The sequence below is a fragment of the Ammospiza caudacuta genome, chromosome 2, assembly GCF_027887145.1.
Source record: "Ammospiza caudacuta isolate bAmmCau1 chromosome 2, bAmmCau1.pri, whole genome shotgun sequence".
NCBI lineage: Eukaryota > Metazoa > Chordata > Aves > Passeriformes > Passerellidae > Ammospiza > Ammospiza caudacuta.
This window is the reverse complement of record NC_080594.1, coordinates 53,244,717-53,267,376: the sequence shown is the minus strand read 5'-3', so window position 1 is coordinate 53,267,376 and position 22,660 is coordinate 53,244,717.

The following is a 22,660-nucleotide window of genomic DNA, read 5'->3' as shown; positions in this document are numbered from 1 at the left end:
AGCAGAATCCAGAAGCCTAAGTACACATTGAAAACATCTTTTTCCAAACAGTAAACATCAAAGTAGGCATATCTCTTGCCTAGACAACAAGGCAACTGCCTTTGGGAAAGAGAAATAGTCTTGAGACTGAAGAACAGGAACTTTTTGGGAATGAGACACTCTGCTTTCTGACTGCAGGCAGGTCATTTAACTTCTCTCTTATCCTGTGTCTGTCCAAGGTCAGCAAGTGGCCTTAGTGGCCAAAGCCTTGAGCCATCAAAACAGGATAGTGGAGACTTGCAAATTAAAGAAAAAACACTTGTACTTGGATAGGGCCATGATATTTTACCTTCACCAAAAACTTCTTGTCTTTCTCCCCCACTAGAAATGTGGGAAATCTCATACATAAAAGCAGCACAACCTGATGCCTATAGGCTCAGGAGCACACCCAGAGCAAGGAGGCACAAAAGCACTGCACACACCGAAAGGAAATCACTGCATTTTCTCCCTCACAACTTACATACGTGTCCCTGCTCCATCAAAAAACATGCACTTATTAAAGACCACCAGCTTGTTAATCTCAGGAATGCCTCAGTCTGTTCAGGAACTGAGAACCAAATTACATAGAATCATAGATGTGTTTAGGGTTGGAGAAGGCCTCTAAGGTCATCGAATCCAACACTTAACCCTATGAATAATTTTAATATTAAAACAATAAACCCATCCTTTTTCCCCTTAAGAAGCTAAAAAGCTCTATAACTACTATAGCTTTGGTCTTAGAGCAAATTTTTATGTTTTTAACTCTCACAGGAAAAGGCACATGAATGATATGTTTGTATTACTTGTTCTATTTTCAGTGCAGTTTACAAAAATCAATTCATACATGCACTATGCTGCGAGACAGGAAACTACCTGTTTCATCCCATCACTGACATCCAAAAAATCAGTACTAGCCAGGTGTTATCTCATCGACATGCATCCAGGAGGGCTGTGTTACTCAAACAAAACTGATTTTAATAGTCTATTGAAATGTCTCTAATTTTTCCATGTAGAAAAGACACATAGCTCTCTATCTCTCCGCCTATATGTACATGCCCATCCAGTAATGAGGAAATTAATTGCACTTTCTTCCTGAACAATGCCGCCCCCACACACAATCCCAGGTGAAGCATGAAGTTGCAGAGAATTCACTGAGTCATTTGCTAACTCTTAAAGCTGAAGGATACAAATAGCTTGAAATGAATGAAAACACAACTGTTTACCCTGAACAGAACACTCAGCTTCCAGGGAGGCAAATGCTCCATCCTAACCACATCCACTGGGAGCTTGGCAGCTTTATGCACTGTGGAACTGTCACTCTTTTCTCCTCTTTCTCAAACTTCTTCCTAGCTACTTGCACACAAGCAATGGGGAAGTCCTTGAGACATTCTTGTTGCCTATACATGCAATGCTGAGGTCCACTCGGTCAGACTGTGAGGACATTGTTCCTGTAGTCTTATTAGGTATTTCCATTGGCATGTGTGCACTAAGGCTTTGGCAGTAATTATCAGGGTTGCTTTGCAATTTTGTGTTGCATAAAACTTTTGTTGTGATCTTCATTTGCAATAATCTTAGCATTCAAAAAAAAAAAGAATGCTAATGAAAACATTTTTATGAGGGATTAACATAGCAACAAATATAAAAATGCTGTGTACTTTCAAAAAATTACTAAATACTTTTCTCATGACTACCCTAATTAGAATATTAGACTAAATTATTTATACTGACCTTCTGAGCAAATCTAGTTCTTAAATTTAAGTTGCACTACTAAATGTAATAGAAACATTATTAACACAGTGCTTGAAGATGCATACCTCATATAACACAGTAGTAATACTCTTATCTGCTGTTTTAATGCTACATTCACTTAGCACATGAAATTTTGGAGCCTCTGTACTAGAATCACAGAATTTCTAGGTTGGAAGAGACCTTTAAGATCGAGTCCAACCCATGTTCTAACACCTCAACTAGATCATGGCACCAAGTGCCACATCCAGTCTTTTTTTAAACACATCGAGGGATGGTGACTCCACCACCTCCCTGGGTAGATGATTCCACTATTTGACCACTCTTTCTGTGAAAAACTTCCTTCTTAATTCTAGCCTGTATCTCCCTTGGGGCAGCTTGAGACTGTGTCCTCTTGTTCTGTCTGTTGTTGCCCAGAGAAAGAGACCAACCCCCAGCTCACCACAGCCACCCTTCAGGAAGTTGAAGAGAGTGACAAGGTCACCTCTGAGTCTCTTTTTCTCCAGGCTGAACAACTCCAGCTCCCTCAGTCGTTCCTCATACGGCTTGTGTTCCAAGCCCCTCACCAGCCTCGTTGCTCTCCTTTGGACACGCTCAAGCATCTCAACGTCCCTCCTAAAGTGAGGGGCCCAGAACTGGACGCAATACTCCAGGTGAGGCCTCACCAGTGCCAAGTTCCTGCTGGCCACACCGTTCCTGATACTGGCCAGGATGCCATTGGCCACCTGGGCACACTGCTGGCTCATGTTCAGCCGACTGTCAACCGGCACCCCCAGGTCCCTTTCCACCTGAGCACTGTCCAGCCACACTGTCCCCAGCGTATAACGTTGCAGGGGGTTATTGTGGCCAAAGTGCAGGACTCGGCACTTGGACTTATTGAACCTCATCCCATTAGATTCTGCCCATCCATCCAACTGTTCCAAGTCCCTCTGCAAAGCCCTACGTCCCTCTAACAGATCAACACACGTTCCCAGCTTAGTATCATCTGCAAATTTGCTAATGAAAGACTCTAAACCCTCATCCATGTCATCAATAAAAATATTAAACAGAACTGGCTCCAGCACAGACCCCTGAGGGACACCACTGGTGACTGGCCGCCAGCTGGATGCAGCACCATTCACCACCACTCTCTGGGCCTGGCCATGCAGCCAGTTCCTAACCCAGCAAAGAGTGCTCCTGTCCAAGCCACAGCCTGCCAGCTTGTCTAGGAGTATGCTGTGGGAGACAGTGTCAAAGGCCGTGCTGAAGTCCAAATAGACAACATCTACAGCCTTCCCTCATCCACTAGACAGGTTACCTGGTCATAAAAGGTGACCAGGTTGGTCAAACATGACCTACTCCTCCTAAACCCATGCTGACTGGGTCTGATACCCTGGCCATCCTGCAAATTCTGTGTGATGGCACTAAATATAAACTGTTCCATTACTTAGCCAGGTACTGAGGTCAGGTTGACTGGTCTATAATTACCAGGATCCTCCTTTGCACCCTTTTTGTGAATGGGTATCACATTGGCCAGCTTCCAGTCATCCGGAACCTCACCAGTGAGCCATGACTGTTGGTAAATGATGGAGAGTGGCATTGCAAGCTCATTTGCCAGCTCTCTCATTACCCTGGGGTGGATCCTGTCTGGTCCCACAGATTTATGAACATCCAAGCATTTCAGTAGTTCTTTGACAGCCTTTTCTTGGATAATGGGGGGGACCATTCTGCTCCCTGACACCATCAACCAGCCCAGGCGTGCAGGTGTCTTGAGGGCAAGTCATCTTCCCACTAAAAACTGAGGCAAAATAGGCATTAAGCACTTCTGCCTTTTCCTCATCTGCAGATACTAAGTTTCCTCCCTTGTCCAATAAAGAACAAAGGCTGGTCTTACCCTTCCTTCTAGCATTAATGTAATTATAAAAACATTTTTTATTATCCTTTAGAGAAGTTGCCATTCCAAGTTCAAACTGAGTTTTGGCCTCCCTAATTCTTTTTCTGCATGCTCTAGCAGCCCTCTTGAATACTTCCTTAGAGACCTGACCCTCCTTCCAAAGCTGATACATCCTTTTTTTATTCCTAAGTTCCTCCAAAGCCTCCTTGCCCAGCCAGGCAGGACGTTTACCCCATTGACTGATCTTTTGGCACACAGGGACAGTCTGTTCCTGTGCCCTCAAGATCTCTGTTTTGAGGCATGCCCACCTTTCCTGAACTCCTTTGCTTTCAAGGGCTGCTTCCCAAGGGATGCTCTGAATAAGTCTCCTAAACAGGCCAAAGTCTGCCCTCCGGAAGTCCAAGTCAGGTGCTCCTCCCGACTTCACCAAATATGGAGAACTCTATTATTTCATGATCACTCTGCCCCAAGCAACCTCCAACCACCACATCTCCCACCAGCCCATCTCTATTTGCACCAGCTGCAACAAAAAGTTGTCCTCCATACACTCTAAGAATTTCCTGGACTGCCTCTTTACTGCTGTATTAAGTTCCCAGCAGATGTCTGGTAGCTTGAAGTCACCTACAAGGGCTGATGATCCTGAAATATTACCTAGCTGTTTATAGAATAAGTCATCTACCTCTTCTTCCTGGTTGGGTGGGTGATAACAGACTCCCAGTAGGGTGTCAGCCTTGTTGGCTTTCCCCTTAATTCTTACCCACAGACATTCAACTCCATCTTCCTTAGTTTCAATTTCTACAGCATCGAAAGTCTGCTTAATATAAAGGGCCACCCCTCCTCCTCTTCTTCCTTTCCTGTCTCTTCTGAGGAGCTTGTATCCACCCAGTGCAGCATTCTAGCTATGTGGAGTTATGGCCTCCAGCTCTTCTTGTTTGTTGCCCAAACTGTGTACATTGGTGTACACGCACCTCAGCTGGGCTACTGACTTCACCCCTAACTTAGCCTTGCAATCCTTGGGCCTGCTTCTAGATAGCTCAGCTGCATCCCCTTCCCCCTTTAAACCTAGTTTAAAGAGGTGTTAGGGTTTTTGGTCCCTTCCTCTTTTTCCATTTCCTTTGTAGGTAATTCCTGGGCCAGGAAGAAGGCACAAAGAAAATCAGCTGTAAGGACAAGAGCCATGGCAGAGCAACCCTGTCCCATTTCTTCTAGGGACAAGGTTCATCCTGCAGGATATTCATTAAGTCACTTTGCTGTGTACTACAGAAATATTCCACAGCTTGATGTACTGTGGAGGGGATAGGCATTTAGGTAATGGTTTCAGGGTTCTTATCAAAATCTATTATCATGCAATCCACAGTTGTGGAAGACAAAAGTTCTGAGGATTCATAGGAACATTCCAGCTGTGTGTGTTGCAGCATACACCAGAGCATATGTCCCAGTTGAGACAGCTACTATACACAGAGCATCACCATACAATTTCAGAAAGCTTCAACCCATATAGAGTAATACCTTACCACATCAGAAGGCTTCAGGTGTCTGCTGATACAGAGGAACCCCATACCACTTCAGAAGGCTGCAAGCATCTACCCTTCTTGTTCTTTAGCCCAACCTTTTATAGCCTCATGTTAATGCACTGCACCTGTGTGCCCTTTCCTGATTGGTCAGTGCACCTCAGCACGTCACAGCTTGTTACCTCCAATGCTGCTCACCTGCCCTGCACAGCTGTAGCCCATTGGGGATCAGGCTCTGCCACAGCCCCACTCCAAATTATTACAACCTGTGTATCTACAGGCATGCTGTGCAAATGTAAAATTCACTTCTCAGCCTTTACTAGCTATCATCCCATTAGCAAAAGTGTCCATTTAGATCTCATTTTTGTTGAGCCTTTTAAACATCTGTCTTTGTGATGTTCAAGCTTTGGTATAGTCCATGTTTGAAGACTGACTTTTGCCTCTCATATTTAAGTTAACTCACTTTGGGTTTTATGATCAAAGGTTAGAGAACATGGTGAGGTGGTAGGGAGAACAACACAAGGTGTAGACACTTTTATTTGAAAATAGACTGACTGGTGTAGGAAGTTTATCTTAGGAAAGGATAAACCAGACATGATAAACAGATATGACCCAGTCATGCATCCGTAGTGCTCGCTTTAGTGAAGTTCAGCAGTCCCAGCTGGTGTGTTCGGGAGACTTATTAATGCCTTTTCTAGTCTTTCTGGCTGGATGGCCAGATAATTTAGTTACAACAGTACTTGTAAAACTAAACTCAATGCAAGTAGTGGTTATTTCAACCCTTTTATTCCTTCCCAGGAGTGCCAAGCAAAGGGAAGAAAATTAAAGGACTGAAAAAGCAAAGCAACTCTTCTCAAGGCAGGCATACTTTAGAAATACATACTTAAAAACATCTTCAACAAAATGCCAGAGAATAAGAGACACAACCAGGTCAAATAGCCGGGGGAAATATTTGTTACCATGGTGTGTTCTGCAAGCATATTCAAAGTCCCCTGAGACAGAAAAATATCATGTATTCTCCTTCTAACCCTGCACCACAGAGCGACAGATAGGTTGCTGGTTCTGGACCTTGCAAAGGAAATTCCTGGAAATTCCATTTTCCTGTTCACATTACAAAGTTAATTGTAAAATTGATACAGACTGAATGCTAACAGAATGGTTTGCTATGTTTTATAATATCATGCATTTTAATAAAATTATCATCTGCCTATACATTTTCTGCTACTTCTAATGCCTTGATTTATATCTCTAGGAACTGTTTGCCTGCTCTAGATCACAATAACACCAAAAAACCCCAATTATTCATGACCATTTGAATATTGCTTAGAGTGTTTTTGCTTTCATTAGGTTTGTTAATGTAAACAACTGAAGTAAACCAATTACTCGAAAAGGGATTGTTGACTTGTTGCACAGATTTTGAGAGTAGTAAAGACAAAGGATGGAAGCAAGAGTTCAGAGTACTCCAAATCGGGAGATACAATGTGAAAATGCCTGACATTGCTAATAACACAGGTTCTTTACCCAGTTGTGCATTTCAGCTTTTTACAGGGAGGTGCACCTTCTGCTATCCACTTACTTCTAACGCTTCAATGAATAATCCCACGTTATCAAATTCTCCCAGGACAGAGATCCACACTCACAAGCTATGGAATATCTTCTGGAGTCTATTTACAACAGGTAATGTAGCATGACTTAGGGATTTTGTCAGGGGAACATACTGTCTCTGGACTCATGATGCTCAGGAGGGCTGGCATTAGTCTTGCTGACAAATCTGAAATGGAGTGCAAACCTCCCAGAGAGGTGCCAGGGGAAGGCATGTGCTATCAGTGAAACTGTGCAGGATACAGGCCTTCCTCCGAGATCATCACCCCAAAAGTGAAATGCTAGTTTTACAGCCAGTAAGCTGTTGAGCAGTATTTAATTATGTGGCATTCTGAAGAAAAAATTAGTGAGTAATATACAAATATAAAGAGGGTTTTCCTTTCAGACTTTGACTTAAATGTGTCAATGACAGTGACTGAAACTGTTTTCTGACTGACCTGATATTTAACATCAGACTAAGTTCTGATTTGCTCTCCAGATGTGTCAGGATAACATACGGCTCTGCATTGTGCAGGCTAATCCAAGTGAAAACAGAAGGTGGACTAAAGCATTACAAAGCCATGGTGCTATAGCAAATACTTTTTAAAATACTTTTTTAAGCCATTTTTTGGGGTTTAGGCAGTATGTAACTCTGTCACAGAATTAACTATTAAAAAGGCAACAGTTTTAGGCACTGCCCTGCAATGCAAATTATAAAACAGGTGAACATGCCATCTGGAGTGGTATGAGCCAAATACACAGGCACTTGCTACATTTAAAATGATAGCCCAATCCACAGGAGGAATTACAAGGAGAACAAAACAGACAAATGCTCTTTTGATCGCTGCTGTGAATTTCCTGGTTCTGTGTGCCCGTGTTTGTCTAGTACCAGGTAAGTGCTGGGTGTGCAGTGTGACGGTTAAAAGGCCGGTGCTATTTTTAGCTGTGTACACATTGCAAGGCAGTAGAAATGTAGGGCAATTCACACCAGCACGGCATAGGTAATTCTTGCCTGAGAGCATGCAGCCCTCTAACTGCTGCTTGAACAGAGAGAGCTACAATCCTGGTCAAGTCCTGCTTTATAACATCTCCATATCAAAATCCAGTGCAAATATATATGCCCTCCAACATGAGCGGCCAAGTGGAAGTTTTTGTCTGTGGCTCTGTTTAAGCAGGCAAAGGGGTGAAACAGGGCCACCATGTGACTCTCAAGGCAGCCTCCTTGTCTTTATGACCTGAAAAACGTAGTTCTGGCCAAGCTGTTTTAATTCTGGGTTGGCACTGGCTCTGGGTTCATGCAGAATGCAGAGGGACTCTCAGAAGGCAGGTCAACATCCACCCAGCCTCTTTGCCTATGGCCCAGCAGCCATGGTGAGGGCTCAGGGACACAGGGCTCACCACACCAACCTGACCATGGCCCCGAGCCAGCTCTAGAACACTCTGGCCAACAGGCTGACTACAGGCATTCAATTTGTTGACCTTCCATAATGCAGGGTCTTTGTACACTTTTCCTTCCCATAAAGATATTATTGGGCACTGTTGTCATCTCCAGAGACCTCTGTCCTTCTAATAAGTTTTTCCAGTATTTAGACACAGAGGTTCCAAGATGCAATGGAGCTGTCATTCTACGTGGAGTGGCACATAGGAGAGTCAGCAATTTTTCTGGGGGTTTTGGGCAATGAAGCAGCTTTTGCTGCTGAGAGGAGAAAAGAAACATAGCTGCAACCACAAGCTGGTCCTTGGAGGTGCCAGAGGAGTTTGATGTCAGTGCAGAAGATGGCCTAGAAGGAGGGTAAGCATGATAACACCAGGAGAGGGAGCTGAGCCCTGCAAAGACAAGGCAATGTTAAAAGAACCATCCATGCACACTTTGTGCACCTCAACAGGCAAAGAAAGAATTGTTGTTTGGGGTAGAGCTAAAAACAATGAGATGCAGACAGCAAAACAAAAACATCATTAAGGCTGAATATTAGGAAACATCTGAAATGATGAGTAAGTGGCACAGTTAAAAATTAAAATATAAAACAAACAAAAAAATCTGTGCCTCACCTGCCATTTTACCATACTACAAATTCCGATTTAACTGCAGAAATATATGTTAAGTTGAATGGAGTTCCCACAGAGTTATTAACAGAAAGGCTCAGGGTGAGAGAGGTGATGGCTTAGCTACCTCTCAGTAACTGTCTGCAGATTATTTAATGTCTGTAATGTGCTTTAAAGAAGAAAACCACTGAGTGCTTATAAAATTAGAACCAAAAAAACAAAAAATCCCCAACAGTGGCATCTATTAAATTACAAAATAACCTCTCCAGGGAAGCCTCAGAAGTATTGTCACTAAATAAATTTAAAAGTGAACAGCTTGAAATGTGTTTACTATAGGAAAGAGACCCGCATTTTCCCCAAGGAAAAGAGATGAAATGTCCTAAGGCTTCAATAGTCTTTTATCTCCAATTTTTTATTGCTCTTCTCTGATGCACAGGGGAGAGAGATGATTACTTAAAATCTTTTTTCCCCCTCTGGAGCTGTCTAGTGAAATGTGCTGACAGGTACTATCCATTGACCGTGTATTCCAGGTAATTCACAAGGCAGGAAAGCACAGGGGCCCACATGCCTTCACAAAAAGCAAGAGCATTCTGGAGGAGGAGGCAGCTTCTCTTTGAGAGCAAGACAAGCTGCCAGCCTTTGCCATTTTCAAGGAAGATTAGAAAAAATGTTACCCAGGCACACACACAGACAGATGCACACAGCAAGAAACAAGCAACAGTTTAGTCAATCCTAGGCTGTCATGAGACGCTCAAAACAAAAGAAGAGGCAGGCTTCTCTTTTTCCTTATGGTCCTACTGCATCTGGCCCATAAAAAAAATAGAGAAACTCTCTTCCTATCACTGACAAGAACTAGGACTGAAGTTGTTTATGTTCCCAATATAAAGGCAGAAGGAGGGGCAGGGACAGGAGAAAGGGAAATGGGAATTCAAAGAGCAAAGTCAGCTGGTGGAAGAAGGGATTCAGACAATGCCACAGCAATAAGAAACTCAGGTTTTTTGGCTCTGATTTCCCATTACCTCAAAGCTACATTCCTGTCTGGGATGGTTATGGATTGCAGTGCCCATGCTGTGGGCACCTCACCTGACAGTAGTATCTCTATGGAGTGGGCTAGAGGCTCCAATGAGGCTTTTTGTAGCCTGCAGGTTAGGGCTGCCTCGAGTGCCCTGTGAGCCCTGAGAGGCCCTGTCAAGTCTGGAGCAGGATTCCCAAGTCACAGAGCAGCCACCGTTATGGTGAGTACCAATTACTGCAGGAAAGCCCTTCGATCTTGTGAGGTGAGGCTGAAGTGTGGGCAGCCCTTTGAGGAGATTCAACCCCTGGTCTCCAACAGAACTGTTCTGTGGCTCTGCAAGAACAAGAGGTGACATGGTGGCAGACACTGTCTGAGGGAGGGAGCTAGGATCCAACACAGGAGATGCCATCAAGGGCAGTGGGGAAGATAAAATGCAAATTTTTTTATCTTGTACGCAGCTTCAATACTTCTATTAAGTTACATTTTCTATCATTATTTGATCACCTGTAGGTTTCTGTAGCAAATGGGAAGTACAGCAAAAAATACAGAAATAATTTAATGCTCTTGCTAAGATAAGTGGAGTATATAAAAGTTTTTTCAAGAATACACACATGGATCCTCAGCATAATATGTTAATACAAAGTTGCCATCTCTGCTTAGCAGTAAAGGGCTCATATTTTTTTCCTCTGCATAAAGCAAGGTTTTGTACAGACAATCTTCAGACATGAAGATATTTGGAGGCCACATAAACCTTCAGGGCAGCAGGACAGAGAAATATAAATTGAAACTCCTCAAATGATGTCCTCATTTCCAGCTACACTCTGTAGGCCAGCACATTGGAGCCAGGTAAGAGTTTATAAACTCCATTTCCAAAGGCAATCAGAGAAGTAGTCCAGAGGCAAGCAGGAACAAAATACACTGGTCACTTCATGCAAGGTACATTGGTACGACCAGCCACTACAGAGCTCCTAATGAAATTTTACCATGCAGCATCAGCAGTAGCTAATGAGGACGGATGGCCACTTTCTCACCTTGTTTTTTAATCTTCATGGGCTTTTAAGGTAACTTGCCCAATCCCAGAATTTGCAAACAATTCATCTGCTGTTGGTAAATCCAAATCTCCCATCACTGCTTGTCCTACTTTCTGCGCCAAAGTCTCAGTACTGCAGTACAAAGCTGGAAGCCAAGTATCATAATTCAGGGAAGAAATTTGAGCTGCAGCTCAAAACCCAAGATGCTTACAAGGGGAATATTTGATGTGGAAAAAAAATCTCATATTACAGGATCTTTACAAGTTTGACATCAGAAATCAATCCAGAACTCTATTTCTCCAAGTACTCAGGTACTCAAACTGCTTATTTCACAGTGTAACTGTGCAGGATACAGGCTGTATCTTAATGGAAAATTACTTGATAGCCAACAGCTGCACTATGAGAATTAGAACCAAAGTTTAATTTTGAGATATCTTTATATTGAGTGAAATTTGTCATTAAAATTCATCAAGTGAAAATTTCACTATCAGCAAATTTGACTGATGTACTAGAAAATTTTTCAAAAAGTATATTTAAACTAAACTAGAAAATCAGGATATATTCTAATAAAACCACCAGATTGTTGTAAATTACATACAATTTTTTTTTAATTAGAGGCTTGTTTTATGATAAGGTATGTTAATATTCATATTTGCTCAGGGAAAATAAAGTCACAGTACATGTGCCAAAACTCATTACAAAAGCATATGATTCTAATCTATTTCTAAAATAGATTTCTAATTTTTCTAAAAAACTATGATTTCATATTTTTCTAAAATATGATTTCTAACTCTAAAAACAACAAATCTTGTTTTATTGCAAGTTTCTTGTAGCATATCCATGTTACAAGGCAAACCAAAATACAACACACTTTGAATAAAGCCTCATGAAATAACTGTATGAAATGGATGAATCACTAACAAACAACTTCTCAGCTTTTTTCTTAATAACCAGTGATCCATTCACTTTCCTTTCCTTCAAAAACATATGGTGTAAATAACTTTCCCAAATCTTATTGATGTACTGATAGCAAACATCCTGCGTAAAATATTCATGTTTGACTGAAACAGCTAAATCATAGGGATGCCTTTTCAGAATTTTATCACATTGTGTCACTTCCTACAGTTCAAATAAGCAATTTATTTTCTTGTAAATAAATGGCTAAAGAAAACACATAGGATTGACTTTAGGGAATTTCCCAGCTATTTCACCCCCACAGCTTTTTGCTTAGAACTCTCAATGTGTGATGGAAGGCATTTTAGGAAGGCATTTGGACGTACTTTGTTCAAAAGTCCTGGCATGGCCAAAAAGACACAACTTAGGAGCAAAGCCAACTGTTACTGTCACTGAATCTTTAGCTTGCAATAACTCAATTTCTTTGACTTGCAATCACACAATATTAATCTTGATCTATTTATTTCAGAAAAAAATGGAGAATACTATTAAGTCTCAATAATGATAAAGGTGAAACTGGAACACAAATCTCATAGTACCTATATGCCTTCTCCACTTTACACTCACCTTGCCACTGCCCACCTTGATCCTAAGGTGGCTGGCCTCTCACCATATATAGGATTTTATATACACTGGATTCTTTCTGTTTCTTACTCCTAAAAGCAATTTCACCCACTTGTCAGGTCTGCCTTTATTTAACCATTACTCATTGACCATTTATGTGTTGTTTATAGCTCTGGGGGCTCAAGTATCATCCCATGCCCTCTACTGACATCTCAGATCTGTACTCTGAAAGGTATCCAGTAGCTTTCCTTTTGAGACCTGTGCCATGATACCACTAGTCCTCTACTCCACATCATTTTGCTAGGGCCCTGCATTCTTCACTCCACAAAAAATAACCACTTGTTAAGCTCAGCTAAATTAAAATTATGGTTAAATCACACAAAGCTAAGCAAATGCAGAACAAATTGTGTAATAGCCACCTGGTTACAGCTGGAAATCGCTGCTCCAGCTAAACAATGTAAAGTAAAATCCCAGACAGGCCAAGACAAGCCCAGACAAAGCCATTAAGTCCTGAGGCCTTACAGAGTTCCTGCAGACCCTCTGGGCTGTTACAAACAACAGCAATGTGTGTTACCATGAGTACAGTAAATACTGAGCTACAGGGCTACACAGAGTTTGGGTGCATGGGAGCCTACAAATGTAGTTCATCCTTGAAAGCTCAATCACATAGTCACAGTGCCTCACAGCCAGAGAAGGGAACTTGGGTCAACCAGCCTCCTCTTTGCAGTCACTTCTGTCTCACCTGGAAATAATTGACTTCTCCTAACCAACAGTGGTATCTACCCTGACCCAGCTAACTGGAGACTCTACTGTTTCGTTCCTACCTTGATGAAAGCCAGTCTGCTTTAGAGAAGGAAAAATGTGTAAAATTTCTTTTGCTGATTGCTGGCTTTCCCATGTACTTTAGCCCAGGCAAGAGCATACCGGGAAATGTTTCTCTGTCTGGATGAGCAGGACCTGGCTTAATACTGTGCCATAAATGGGACCATAGACCTAGGAGCCAGTTTAATTGGGTTCTATTCCCAGTTTTTCAGCAGTTTCTCACATGACCTTGGGGAAGTCACTGGTAATCTGCTTCTCCTGCTAAATTGAGGCAGTATTGTCCCTTCAGCCGTTATGCCAAAGCAGTTCAACAGCAATAGATAAAATATGCCATTTAAATGCACACTACTATTTTATAATTGACAAACTCACCTACAAGCCAATTTTGTCATTTCTGACACAGACCCTTTAACTTGCACTGAATTGCTGCATCAGGCCTGAATGCCAGATCCCAGTGAACAGTCACCTGAAGCAAGCACCGCATGTATGGCTGGATGAGCTGCAAAAAGGAAGCTGCCCTACCTTCTTTGATCCCATTTTTGACTGAAATTCAATCATACTCTGGAAGGGAGCATTGGGATGCTGTGCTTTTCATCAGCATTCTTCTGGGAGAAGCCTAGGAAAAAAAAAAAAGGAAGGAGGGAAAAAACTTATTTCATGCTGTAGCTCCTTTATTTTTCTTCACTTGGTCCTGACCTTTCCAGCTTCAAGTCAGCTTCAAAACAGCTCCTGCTGTGCAGCTCCCTATGACACACTTAGAGCAGCTCCTGTGCCTCAGAAACACATGCTATTTGTGCCCACTTCACTTATTCTCCACTTTAGACCAGGCTGAATAGAACTTGGAAGCCAACAAAAATTCAGCTTTTTTTAAGTGAAGGTTCAAGGTCACAAACATGTTAAATTTAATGGACTTCCAGGGAGGATTTTCTTAAACCCTTGGCTGCCCCTTTGCTGACTGATCCCAGCTCCCAATCACACTATCATTTTTATTTTGCCCTAAAACAAAAATGCAGAGATGCCCATATTCACAATTACTCCTCACTGCTCCCTAAGGCACAAATTGTCAAAAGATGCTTAGGTTATCTACCCACTGATATTTGAAAAGCAACTCCTCATTAGGCCTGCAAGTGCAAGTGGAGTCTTGGAGTTACCACAGGGAACAAAACACACAAAAAAAAAAAAAAAAAAAAAAAACCAAAAAAAAAACACAACAAAACAAAACAAAACAAAACAACAACAAAACAAACAAACAAAAAAAACCCTCACAATTTTTTTTAACATGGTTGGCCTCCCTGCCAGGCTAGTGGAGAGTTATGAACATTGCTAGAAGCACTGACATACTACCCCATCCTGTTTTCTGCAATGTACCTTAGTGCTTTATGCTGCTGATGTGCATGCTTCAGGTTGCAGGCAACGTTAAATGTTCGTGAACTTTCATATAAAATTCACAACAACTGCACATTAATTATTTTGTATCTCAGATTTATACTGATCTTTGCAAAAGGTAGTATACCTTTAGCAATTCTTTACTATACCATTTATGAGAGATTATGTCAACAGGTGATTGCTTCTATTAGTGATTATTCTAGAAGTAGAAATTACTGAGGAGTGAAGTTGTTACATGAGTGGTTTGTATTAAAGCATTATACCAAGTCAGTTTTCCTAATGAAATTATTACCTAAATACCCTGCTGCTATTTAAGTTCACCCTCTTCACAATAATTCTTCAAGTTATCTTCTGTTTTTAGGGCATTTGTCATCTCCAATTGCTCAAGTTAACGAGTTTAACCTAGGTCCTCCCATAAGGGTCTATCAACTCACACAGAGACACTAAAAGCACAAAAAGCCCAAACTGCAACTTTCATTCATTTTGCCCCAAACCAAACAATTCCTGAGGGCTGCTCTCAAATGGAAACAGCGCCACATGATTCAGACATTCTTGTGTGTTTTTCTTTACTAGAATTTATATAGCTTTTTTTTTTCAAGGAGTACTTCCATTCCTTTGCTTATGGCAGTTAATGAAGCCAGGCCTGCACAGAGAGAGGGTATTTAATGTTACAGCACAGACGTTACTCAGCCCATGTAGCCATGTACTCTATATGCCTGTTCAGCACTGCACATTTCTAGCACTCTCTCCAGTTTATTTCTAAGTACTCCTACTCAAAGGTCTTCTATAATTAGGCCAAATGCAATCAATTCATAGAGTACCATTGTTTTCCCATGTTTCAAAGGAGTTCTTCAGGGCTGTTACTTACTCTGAATTGATTGAGCATGGGGATTACTTTATCTCCAGGGGAAATGATGATCAGCATTTCCCACCCAGCTCCAGAGCTGTCTTTAACAATTTATCTTAATAATATCTTTGTGTTTTGAGTCAGAAGGAAAGAGATCAAAGCAGAGAACACGGCGGGCATACTCTCAGGATTAAAATTGGCCAGAGGCAATCAGCAGAACAAGTAAACAGCTCTTCAGCAGTCTGAAGAAAAGCCTCATCTAATGCGAACATTTTTGTGCCCCTGCAAGCTCTCACCCAGTTAGCCCTGCTGGCTTGGAAGGTCACATCTGCTGCTCATGTTATTTCTTGTCATCATCCCATCCCTATTGCCCTTTTTCACCCTTGAACGTCATTAATGAATAACATTCCATCAACTCTTTCGGTTCCATAAGAAGACAGCAAGGACATGTATTCCTTAAGGAAACAGGCTGATCTTACAGTTTCACCATGCTTCACTTTAAAACCCCGAGCCCTGGTGTGCTGAGGAGAACTCCTATGTCTGTCTGAGGTGTAGGGCTGAGCCTCCTCCAGATAGGATTTGGGGCCTAAAGGGTCAGTGTATTTCAGTGTTTCAACACAATCCCATTTCACTTTGGCAGGAATAGCCCACAGAAGGTGGAGGAGCCTGTGTTCTATTTGATACTTGATACATATCACTTGGTACCTTGCCACTCTGATGGTCCTTCCTCTGTGTTCTCATCTCTCTGAGAAATGAAATTTCTTTGCCCTAAGTTGGCTCCACATCACATCTTGAACAGAACAACCCAATCAGAAGGAAAATGAGAGAGATTGCACTCCTTGTCTTTCTGCATGGAAGCCTAAAACATAACTCCTACTTCTTTTCTTGACTTTTGGACTGAGAAGATAGAATTGATGCAAAGGAGTCATCCATAGGAGCTTGATTTTTAAAATGGACATCTAGTTTAAAAGTGATTTTACTTTGTTTTAGTCAATGGGCATTAGGCCTATCCTGTGCTCTCATCTTGCTCAAAGCCTGGGGTGGACAGAAGCAGCTCAAATTTAATTGAGAATCAATGCATACAAATACGAGGCCATGTGTCTGGGACCAGCAGAGACACATTTGCTGTGAAACAAGGAGTCAGGTCCTGCTAAGAAGCACCTCTGGAAAGGACACAGGAAGTTCCAGCAGAGCAGTGCCAGAGCAGCACCCTGGCATCATCAGCACCACTGCTGTAACAAAAGGAGCACTGCTGCTACCTATGTAAGAGCACACTGAACACAGAACTCAGTATTTGGTGGTGATGAGGCTGTTGCTGACACACTTGAGCCCAGACCTTGACTTTAAAGTATTGGAGATGTGGGAAATGCATTTGCAGTTTGTGAGTGGTGTCAGGTTTGCCAGTCCTCTCATCTCTCCTCTCTTGCCCAAGCTTTCTGCACACTGTGGGTGTCTTCCCTGCTGAGAGTCATCCTGTGATGCAGCCCTGTACAAGGGAACAGAATACTCCAGACATCATTTAAGAGAAAGATGACATTGGGCAGGTGCAGGTGTTCCTCTGCTAAATGTTTGTCTGAAAGGCAGAGACCAATTCAACCAGTCCCCTTCATAGCTGCTGCTAAGAAAAGAAAAAGGAGGAAAGTCAGCCCTGGCCCAAAAGAAATGGGCAATCCTGTCTGCACAGGACTCCCTGATGAGTGCTGTACCCAGAGCTCTGCTGTGACACATACCTGGACAGAGATAAGCTAAGCTTAGCCTGGGAAGCTTTAAATGATAAACTAATCTTCCTCCTGGGTCACAGGCTTACTAAAGACTAGAATTTGAGAGGTCCTTCATTAAAAGCGTGTTGCAGTGCTGGAAGGCAGCTCACAGAGCACAGCTGATGGGATGAGAAATGCAGCCCCATGACATGTACAGGCCTGGGGGCAGCTCCTTTCCAACACCACCTGCCATCATGGGTGAGCCCAGCACTGACTCTAATGCTTCCATTCTAAAAAAATGGGGGGACAAAAAAATATTTTCATTTTTCTTTTAGGTAGTACTGCTTGAGAAAAGCTAACTTCTGACCCTAGAGATTTTATTCCTCACTCACTTCCATCTTTCTTAAATTCATTGGCAAAATAGGCCAGAAAGGTAGAAAACTAATATAAAAATATTGCCTTCTTCAGACCACTTCTCTTCTGGCAGCTGAAGAAGTGACCAATGTCTGGCCATTGCATTTTAACCAGCTAAACATCTAGCCATTGTTGGGGTTTATTTTTAGCCAGCTAAGAACACCTGTCAGATTTATCATTATATGCAGGGTTCTGCCATTCACATCGAATCAAACAGCCACTGGGCTACCACCAGGCTGACTAGAGCTTCTACAGAACTAGATGATCAGCCCTAATTACAATTTTCCAGGACAAAGTAGCTTTAATCTCCATGCAAGGCATTTGTCAACCCTATTTAACCAGGAGGAAATTGGGCAGACGAAGTCAGGGTAATTAGCTCTTCTCTCTCCCCTTGATATCCTGTTCAAGGGAGTAATTACAGAATATGAAAACATTAGCAACCTTCTCAAGCCATGCCACTGGCACAAATAGAGAAATTGTGCCCTGCTCATGGGCCTTCATATGGGTGATTTCACTCCTTTGTGTGTCTTACTTCCTGGCAACACTCAGACTGTGGGAGGTACATTGACTTTCAGCTACATCACCAAAACTGAAAAAACAAAACCTACAAACACATAAACTTTCATCTGTACACTTTTCATCATTCCAAAGAGCTGCATTAAGTTTTGCTCTGTAGGTCACGGACCACAAGGTGTCTTTCCTAGACATTGGAACATTTTTATGGCTCTTCCTTGATATCTCAACAACTTGTGTCACTAAACACAAATGTCAACACCAAGGAACATTGTCTTACCAGTGTCTATACAATGGGAGGGTGACTTCCCTGCCAAAATCAGGGAGTGTATTTCTGTGGTGTAAAGCTGCAACTGAGGTTTCAGTTGCAGTGGGAAGGACAATCTGAAGAATGCACAAGCTCTTTCCAAGCCCTGGTTGGGGTGCTCATTTTCTGAAACATAGGTGCTCATAACAATTTCTTGGGAAATACTGTACTAAATAGGTTTTCTTTCTTGTGTGAAAAGCAGCTCTTGGAAAGTCATATACACTTCTGACTTTTTTCCCCCTATGGTACTAAGAGAAAAGAGGAGAAAACAAGGAGAAAAATATAAAGCCAGTAAACAGGAGGAAAAAAATAACGAAAAAGGCTTCTACTTTGAAGAGCAACTAGAAGCAATTTACAGCAACAGCTTTTGGGTTTTGATTTACTTTTTTTTTCGTGGAAATCATGTGCTTGGATGTTATAATGACAAATAGAGACGTGATATTGTGATATTGTGTAGAGCTATAATGGGTAACATCTTCGTAGTATAAACTAATTTACTTGCAAATTCCCCTTTTTGTGTGTGTGTGTATGTGTATACATATAAATTCTCATTCAAGGTTATGTTTTTCCAATCAGTTTTGATCATGTTATTTGTGTGAGGAAACACAACGGAAACAAACATCACTCACTCTACGGTACCTCTCCCCTTAACGTTATTAAGGACAGCAGAACAGCTCTAAAAAACAGAGCCATTAATGCAATGTGCCAGGTACTGGGTGGTTCGGCACCTTCGGAGGGGATTTTCAGTCCGAACCACCCCGCCCGGCGAGGCGCTGCACCCGGGCGGGCCCGGCTCCCTCAGGGCCCGGCGGCCCCGCCCCCGCGCGCGCCGCGGAGCCGCTGGCGCCACCTGCCGGCCGCGCGCCGCCCCTCACGGCCCGCCGGGGCCGCCTCGGGCCGAGCCGCGCCTCCCCTTCCTCTTTACTTTTCCCTTTCCCTTGGGAGTAAAAACAGCACACCGGATTGCAGCCGCACGGGCCTGCTACCTCCCTGGCCAGCGTCGTCGTCTCCTCGGCACCGGCGATGTCCGCTGCGGCCAGCAGCCCTCTGAAAGCACCCCCAGCAAAGCGCTGGTTTCAGCCACAGAGCAATCCGAGCTGCTTTTATCCGGGGATTTGCCGTTTTATCTCAAATGCACCTTTATCACGTGAATTTACCCGTCCGTACCCTCAATCCACAGTTTACACTTCTTTCTGGGATTTTCTCCCCTTTTCTCTCCTCCTGACAGTGGTGCCTGCCCTTTGTCCACATTCCCCTCGCACAGTGTCCTTGCTAAAATCCTGCTGCTCTTCAGGAAACTTCAGCAGCACCAAACCTGCTCTAGGCTAACATTAAGCTCTTGAACATTTACCTGAAAAAAAAGGGCTAAAATGTCCATTTCTAGGAGGTTTTTCATTAAAATTCTGCTTAATTTCCATCCCTATATAGGTCTTTGAATATGTTTAGCAGATCCCTTGACCATTTGTAAACATGGGAGGAAAAAACTCAGCTCCAACAAACATTTCTCTGACTAGAGGTCTAGCTAATGGCTGTCCACACACCCCTTCACTTTCCTGTCACCTCAGATTATACCAGAAGTCTTCATCTGCTACTGTGCATTTGCCAGTGCCCCATCTTGGAGCACAGAAGTGTAAATAATAAATTCCCAGTGGAGATCTCACCCAAGAGAGTAATGGAGCCCCCGTGACAAGTTACTTGTTACAGAACAAAACTGGGGGTGTTGGGTGTTGAAGAAAAGAGACAGCGCACACATGTGTTGGGAGGTCTAGCATGTCATAGCCCAGGAGATGTGCACACAGAGCAGGATCCCTGCAGGGCTCACCTTTGCTAGGGAGCTCTGGCAGCCCATACCCTTCCAGAAAGCAAGAGAGGCTTGGGCCAGGCTGTGGGCTTGGATCTTTTCCCTTCACTTACCCCACGAGTACTGTGAGGTTTCTGCTTATTGCTGAGAGGAATAGGCTGGCTGAAAAACCAAAATATATGGCTGGGAAAATTGGGGCTGTTCAGCCTGCAGAAGAGAAAGTTACAAGGAGACCTCACAGCAACCTTCCAGTACTTGAAGGGTCCTACAGGGAAGCTGGAGAGGGACTCTTCATCAGGAGCTGTAGTGAAAGGACAAGGAGTAACGGATACAAACTGAAAGGGGGAATTTAAGATAGATATTAGGAAGACTTTTTTTTACTGTGGTGAGACACTGGGACAGGTTGCCCAGAGAAGCTGTGAATGCCCCAACCCTGGCGGTGTTTGAGGCCAGGTTGGCTAAGGCCTTGAGCAACCTTAAGTGAAGTGAGTGAAGTGAAGTGAGAAGTGTCCCTGCCCATGGCAGGGGGGATTGGGATGGGGTGATCTTTAAGGTCGCTTCCAAGCCTTAGAATTCTATGATTTAAATCATAGAACACCTATTTGTTTTCATTCCCCGTCTGGATGAAATGACATTTTCACTGGATAATTTTCTTCTATCTATGTGGGCACTAGAACTGTGTTTGTGACCTGGAAACATGATTTTTTATCTGGAAATCCAGGCTAGTATAACAAGGATATCACAAAAATGAGTACTGTAAGTTTTACATCATCTATGCCACCTGAAAGATTAACTATATTGTTCATTCAGAGAGACAGAAAAATACACTAGAATATAACCTAAAGAAGATGGTTACAACCCAGTATTTCCTTTTCCTCACAGCCCTCCCAGACCCTGCTGTCTCCAAAGTATTATGTCCAGACTTGCTTCAGAGCCCGAATTCATAGATCATAGATGCACATAAGTTTGTAAAAAACACCATTTTTAAAAAGGTGCTTACAAGGAATGAACCCTGATTTTCTCACTGCAAACACTACACTAAAAATGAAAATAAAATTGCCTACTAGCTTTTCCAAACCACCATGGTGTCAGCTATGCCTACAGCCATGGGCTTTATACAGAGCTAACAGCAAATTATAATTTAGCATGAGATAAATAATGTTCACATTAGACTTACCGTGGTTACCTGCTGTTACCCTGGTCTCATTAAAACTGACCACTCAAACTTACCTTGGCTCAGGAGGATCTGATTGCTGAGGCCTTTTCTAAAGAGAGAAGAGGGACAAATATGACATCTACCATTTTGACAGTTCTGCTGCTGATAAAAGCAGCAAAGAAATTTCTACATCAATGCTATTTAATTCTACTTGTCAGTAGTATGTGTATGAGAAAAGAACAAGATTCTCATTCAGTCAGAAATTAAAATGTGGAGAGGAAGAAGAAGAGAAAAACCCCGATCTCTATACCCGTAGCAATCCATTTTCTTGGAAAAAAAGGAAATAAAAGATGTGGAGAGAAAAGAAAGGGGAAGTTTTAGGTTCTATGTAGTTACATGTTTTTCTGACACTGCCTTTCCATGCAGATAAAAAGCCACTAGATTTATATTCTTGGCTGGACTTTACATTGGTTTGAAGGACTATTTGGCAATACTAACAATGATTTAGAAACAATAACTACAAAGAAGAGTTCAAAGGTGTCCAATTACAGTCTAATTCTGCTCTGCTTAAATTAAATATGGAAAGGAATTAGTCCAGTACCTTGCCAAACTCTTTGCTAAGGTAGATCCAGGGGTAGATTCTCGTTCTTCACACAGGCAACAGACATATATCATTAAAACAGTGCCAGCAATGTGCACAGCAAACAGAGGCTGAATTTGAAGCCTAGTCCCAAAATGAGGGGAGGGGAGGAAAAGGAAGAAATAACTTTTTTCCCCTGTTGTTTTGTCATGCAGAAATACAATTTCTAGAGCTCCTTGGTTATCAAGGCTTCCCTGAGCACATCAAAAGGTCTTTGTTAAGGGCATTTGCTGGGTAAGAGGACTGAAACCGGCCGGTCCGAACAAAGTGGAGCTAGTTCAGAAAGCAGCGTCAGCCTTAACACACAGGACAAACAGTGACACGTTCAGCCTGCTGGAAGACAACCCACATGGCTATCATTTGTAAGCTTCAGTGGGTGCTTTGCCAGCAAGGAAAAAGAGACTTTGAACAATTGGAGAGATGCTAAAAGGAAATGTCTGCACTTCTGAATAGCTGCAGGCTGGGAATATCACTTCTGGCACACTGGGAATATCACCTCTTTCATGCTGCCCTGCTTTTTCCCAGCTCCCTCTTGTCATGCAAGACAGGATCTATACTGGATCAGTCAGGGTGACTAACAGGAACAGAACAAGGAACAGAAAAGGACATGGACAATGTCCATGGACAATGGATAATGAAGGACCTCTTTTAGAAGCTACGATATGAGGCAGTGAGGTCATGGGCTCAATTTGGAGAGCAGAAAGAGAAGCAAAGTCCTGGAATAGCAGGGAACCAGAG